This window comes from Rhinopithecus bieti, unplaced genomic scaffold (genome assembly GCF_001698545.2).
Source record: "Rhinopithecus bieti isolate Rb0 unplaced genomic scaffold, ASM169854v2 scaffold_15091, whole genome shotgun sequence".
Classification (NCBI taxonomy): domain Eukaryota; kingdom Metazoa; phylum Chordata; class Mammalia; order Primates; family Cercopithecidae; genus Rhinopithecus; species Rhinopithecus bieti.
This window is the reverse complement of record NW_016807977.1, coordinates 15,349-20,464: the sequence shown is the minus strand read 5'-3', so window position 1 is coordinate 20,464 and position 5,116 is coordinate 15,349.

The window sequence follows — 5,116 nt, the reverse complement described above, 5'->3', positions numbered from 1 at the left end:
AGTTCTGGTGTTCTATAACACAGTAGGGTGACTATAGCAAATAACAATGTAGTATGTATTTCAAGATAGCTGGAAGAGATTTTGAATGTTGTCACCACAAATAAATGATATATGTTCAAAGTCATGGATATAGTAATTACCCCAATAGTTACTCCCATTTGATCATTATACAATGTATACATGCATTGAAACATCACACTGTATGCCAGAAATATGTACAATTATTACGTGTCAATTATACATTTAAAAACTAATTAGATAAAGCAAAGTTCAGACTGTTTCCAAAGCTGCTCCAGGTTTTAATTTCTCTTTTGAGTCACCTAGGCACATGCACACAGCCTCAGGACAGGGCAGGAGGCTTGTGACCTCTCAGGTTCCACCCAGGAATATGCTTGTCCCAACCATGACTACAACCTCAGGATAGTAGAGCCTGAATTGTTAGGTTCTCACCCACTTGCCCACTGTCAAGCAGTCACTTCCACTGACAATGATGCTTGTCATGGGCATTGTCTACTGCTCCAAGTCAAGTGAGCTCCCATTGACAGTGGTAGGGAAACTGCAGGTGCTCATTGCCTGCACCACCCTTGCAGTACTTCTTCACTTGTCTAGCTAAGGGATGTGGATGGGAGCAACCCAAGGTCAGAATGCCATAGATTCCCACTGTTCTTGTTCCAAGTTCAGCAGTTTTTAAAGTATAAACACTTCTTAGATTGTCGTATGCCTTTGGGCTCTGAAAAAGTTGCGTTTTATCAATTTTGTCTAGCTTTATAGTTACTTTTTTTGGTAGCAAGATTTGCTGATCTCCTTATTTAGCCATAGCAGGAAATTTCTCAGGATTATTTTAGTCACACTACATAAAATCGAGAAACTGCAGTTATTTATGTTGAAGAATTTAATTAATTATCATTCAATTTATGTGGGATGGATGAGCAGTTGATGGAGCTTATACTGGGAAAGGCTAATATTCCACAAAGCCACCCCTAAGCCCCTATATTACTTGGTATACACACAAATCTCTCTTTTTTGTTTTCTATTGTCTGTTTATATCCATCTCCTCTAAGGTCTTGGAATGTCTCAGGCCTAGGGATGAGGTCTGAGTGCTCTCTGGTTTCCAAACTTCTCCAGCAATAGCCTAGCACAGATAATTTTTCTGTAAATGTTAAGATGAATGAATCCACCAACTGGGGAATAGACCCATTGGAGGTGCGACCCACTGACATTACCCCCACAGTGTGGATTATCCCCAACATGACTCAGCTAGACAGGGTGAATAACAGCCTTGGAGAAGGACTTGGCAAGTTTCTCTGCCACTAACTTACTGTGAGATCCCAGGCAAAGTCTTTTCCCTCTCTAGGCCTCAGCTACTGCATCTGAGAAAGGAGAGTATTGGAGTGGAGAGTCTTTAAGGTACCTCCTACCTCTGCTTGTCTGTAAGGAATAATAATAACATTAAATACCATTTATGTATTGGAACTTGAGTTGGGTACTATGAATATGTATATGTGCATATAAATACATATATTTCATCCTTAAAACCCTGCAAAATAGGACTGATTCTCTCCATTTTACAAAGCAGAGACAAACTTAGTGGGGAGAGCTTACTGAGTCACACAGCAGGGGAGAAGGAAATGATGTGTGCCCACACCTACTCAAGTGGATGACAGTAGAGGAGACTGGACACTCTGTTCTGTACCATCAGTCTTTTGTACCATATATCTGTTTGCTCTTAGCCATAGTGGTCCTTGAGCTCTAGCCCTGGAACCCTGGAGGCACAGGTTTGACCATCTCCTATGCATCCTAAGAATTTTCTGGGTCTAATGTGAACAGACAGTGACTAGGTAGGGACCAGATAAGAAAGAAGAGGATTAAGGGTAGAGACTGAATGCAGTGCTCTCTTCCTCTTCTCTTGCTTTTTGAAGTCTATCCATCTCTGAAGGTCCAAAAGCTTCACTTCCTCTGGAATCCCTCCCAATATTAAAACTTGTTCCAGAGGATTTGGTGCTATTTTCCCAAGCATTCCTATGTGGGTGAAGCACTCACTCCAATCAGCCTTGAAGGAGAACAGGGAAGAGGACATCTCTCTTGTAATCTCCACATTTTTCTCCTAGTGTTGCTAGTTTACCATACTTGGGAAATGCTTATTGAGCAACTGGTCACAGAGTATGTGGTTCCATTGTAGAAGCCCTGGGTAGAGTGACAGTAAGGCCAGATATAGTGGGTATTTTACTTCTATTTTTGGTCATCAATTCTTTTCTTGTGCTTGGTAATACACTATCTTATGAGGTAGAGCCCATCTGCCACCAGAGAAGCTGAAAAAGCCACCTACTCACTACCCAAACTTCTTTGAAAGTAGGGCTTCGACACATGACCAGACTCCACCAGTTACATTAATATATCCCTTGGAATCAGGAGTTGATGCTTAAGGAAGGAGGGAATGCATGGAATCTATTCTGGTGATGGGTGAATGCAGCTGAAGATGGGACAATCTGGTTTCCAGAGGCAATGGAAGTGTCCAGTCCACCACTACAAATGGTGGCATCCAGTTTCTAGTGGTGTTATGAACAGTGTTTCCTCTTGGAAACTTCTGAGGTGAGATTTTGGACATCATTCCTGGCTATGTTGCTTCTGTACCTGGTTCTCCAGCTCTTTCAGACTCTGTGAACTATCTAATACCTGTTTGGCAAATTCCTTTCTACTTAAATCAGTCAGAGCTTATTTCTATTGCTTATAACCAAGAACTCACACATTGGGGATTCTAGTCCTGGTTCTGCCATTGACTTGTTTTGTCCTCCAAATTAAATCGTGCACACTTTCTTGGCCTTTTTTTTTTTTTTGGGAGGGAGTTCTGCTCTGTCGCCCAGGCTGGAGTGCAGTGGCCAGATCTCAGCTCACTGCAAGCTCCGCCTCCCAGGTTCACACTGTTCTCAGGCCTCAGCCTATCGAGTAGCTGGGACTACAGGTGCCCGCCACCACGCCCGGCTAATTTTTTTTTTGTATTTTTAGTAGAGACCGGGTTTCACAGTGTTAGCCAGGATGGTCTCGATCTCCTGACCTCATGATCCACCCGCCTCGGCCTCCCAAAGTGCTGGGATTACAGGCGTGAGCCACCGCGCCTGGCCGGCCTCATTTTTATCGTCTGTTCACAATGGCGTTGCCAAATTGCAGATTCCACCTGACTTACATAAAGGCGAAGGGGATGTGATTGTTTTGACATCTATCATTGATTGTTGTGAAGAAACAACTACATGAGGATCTGTCAGAACTCATCACTGTGTTGTCATTTTGTACCATGGCTTCTAGGAAGGTCAAGATTTTTGGCTGCATTGCAATAGCTTTATCTTGACTTGATCTTCTGGTACAAGTGCTACTCCATTATTACTGGGTACTTATTCCTTTGAACTGGTTTACAGTGTTTATTATAGCGAAACCATTTATTCTAATGTAGTGACATGCTTGGTGGCCTATCCAGCATCAATTTTACCCCTCATCCAATATACAGCAGCTATGCAGTTAGGTGGGGTTGACATAACCCTTACATCCAAGAATGGGCCCATATTTGGCCTAAGCCAGTTAGCACAAACTCATATCCTAGGACACAATGATTGGTTTTGAAATGGACATGCACCCAAATTGGAGCGAACATCAACTTTTCTTCAGTGGTTGTTGCTAATGGTAGTCACCCTGTGATCAGGAGTGTCAAGCTTAATGTAGAGTGGCTTTGTGGAAGGCAGAATGGAGAGATGGAAAGAAGCTGGATCCTTGATGACATCATTAAGCAGCTGGACTTGTTTAGCATTCATCTGAAGCCCACTGTACTTCTGGATTCCTTTTCAGTTACACAAGCTGATACATTCTTGTTACTAAAGCAATTTGAATTGGATTTTCTGTTACTTGCAATCAAAAGCATCCTAACAAAAGGATCTATAAAATCTCAAGATGTTTGGAGAAAGAGGTGAGATTAATTAATGAATAAATGTTTTGGGAGACCCACAGACATCTTACACTAATATATGTTCCCTTCCAAAGCTTGCTTCTCCTGTGTTCCTCCATCTTAAGAAATGGCTCCAACATTCACTCAGCTGCCCAAGTCAGAAATAAACGTGGAAGTCATGCTAGACTCCTTTCTCTCCCTTACCTCTAATCAAATCAGTTATCATAACATCTGCTTTTTACCTCTTTGTTATCTCTGCAGTCTGCCCTCATCTCTCCAATTCATTGCCACTGTTCTAGTCCTAATACCATGGTTCACAAGAATCTCCATGATCTGGCTCCTGCTCCCCTCACATCTCATCCTCCTCTCCTGCCCTTGAATTCTCTACTCTCACTATGCTGAACTGTTCCCTGCACAAAATTTGGCAGTTTTATTTATTCCCTTGTAGCAGGTCAGCTCTATGAGTGAAGGAACGATGTCCAGGTGTTCCCTTCTGAATTCCCAGCATGCAACAAAGTGCTTGGTACATACTAGAAGCTCAACAATGTTAGTAGAATTAATGAATGAATAAAAGAATGAATCTTTCAGCCCTTGCTCAAGATAACCCCTATGTCTGAGATGCTCTTCTCTGATACTGTCTCCTCTTTGACTAATTCTTTGTCCTTTTAGACTAGGCTTGGGTATTACCCTCTCTGGAAAGCCTGCCCTCTAACTCTCAGGCTGGATTCCTTGAATATCTGGGGCTCCAAAAGATCCCTCTGCTCACTTTTGTGCTAGCATTGGTCACATTGTATTGTCATTGCTTCAACATCTGTATCACCATGTAGGTACGGTGTTCCTGGAAGTCAGAAGCTAGGTCACATTATCTGTTTTATTCCTAGGGCCCAGCATAAGGTCAGGCACAGAGAGCCTGTGGTGAAAGTTTATTGAATGAATGAATGAAAGGTGTACATGTGAGTCAAGAATGGAGGCTTTGTGTTGATTCATTCCTAACCACTGACACCTCAGCAAAGCCCAGCCTTCTCCCTTATCTTTTCTTCTTCAAGTCTGGTTCCAAATACCTCCACTTCTTGCCTCAGGCTTTACTGGTTCTACTGGAACTGGAAGAAAGCTCACATTTCTCATCAATACTCCCTCCTTCCACTTCACTTGTTTCTCCCTGTCATCCATCTTCCTCTTCAGCCA